Source organism: Nicotiana tabacum, chromosome 10, assembly GCF_000715075.1.
Source record: "Nicotiana tabacum cultivar K326 chromosome 10, ASM71507v2, whole genome shotgun sequence".
NCBI classification, from domain to species: Eukaryota; Viridiplantae; Streptophyta; class Magnoliopsida; order Solanales; family Solanaceae; genus Nicotiana; species Nicotiana tabacum.
In genome coordinates, this window is record NC_134089.1 from 10,740,978 (window position 1) to 10,742,207 (window position 1,230).

Here is a 1,230-nt window from a genome sequence, read left to right on the forward strand (position 1 = left end):
GTTGGTGCAACCGGCCGAGCTGGAGGTACCCTCTATGTCTGTAGTCCCTACACTACCTGCTCAGGTGTGCGAGCAGCGAGAGTCTGATTGCCTCCCCCGGCCTGTGAAGTAGTTGTTGCTGTAGTGGCTGAAATTGCCTTAGCCAGGCCAGTGCAAACTGATAAGATCTGTTCCAAGGCCTCCTGAAGACCTAGAATCATGATGGGCATAGCTGGTGCCTGAATTGGTGCTGCTGGAGCATCCATAGCTGGAGCCTAATCCAGAGCTAGGGCAGCTGGTGGATCTACAGGTGCTGCCCTCGCTGCTCTGCCTCTACCACGACCACAATCGCGTCCACGGCCTCTGATGGCCTTAGTGGGTGGCAGTGGTGGTTGTCCACCTCGTCCGGTAGCTCGCGTCATCACCATCTGTGAGAGAATGGAATAACAGAAGTTTAGTACTCGGACCAACAAGTTCGAACGACAATAATTTCAAGAATATGAAGTTTTTCCTAAGGTTCTGCATCCTCTCGAGGATAAATACAAACGTCTCCGTACCGATCTGCGAGACTCTACTAAACCTGCTCATGACTCGTGAGACCTAAGTAACCTAGGCTCTAATACCAACTTGCCACGACCCAATTCCCGAACCCGGTCGTGATGGGGTCTCTCGTGAAGACAAGGCCAACCAGACCAAAACAGAATACCTCTTTTAAACAATTATCATAAACGGTAATAAAACATAATATAATATCCATAAATTACAAAATTTAACGATAATAACAACAGAAACCATCCCGACACAGCCCAAACTGGGGTGTCACAAGTCATGAGCAACTAAGAAATTTGGATACAAGTCTAACACTAAATCCAATACAATAGTTCTAAAAACATGAAAATGATAAGATAAGGGAGGCACGGGGCTGCGAACGCCAACAACTACCTCGTAGTCTCCGAATTACTGCCTGGACTGGGAGAATCAACACTCAGGAGCTGACTCTGCGATGCCTGAATCTGCACATATGGTGCAGGGAGTAATGTAAGTACTCCGACTAAGTGAGTAATAATTATAAATAATGGCTGAAAGTATGAAAACACGTAAAGGCACAAAACAATTCCATATCAAGCAGTAAACTCACTTAAGGAAGTAAATCAGTGAAAAAGTCAAATGAAATCCCTTTTAAAACAAGTAAAACAGGAAATTTTAACAGGTAAATATCGAGTAGAAACCCACCCCTCGGGCACTGTATCA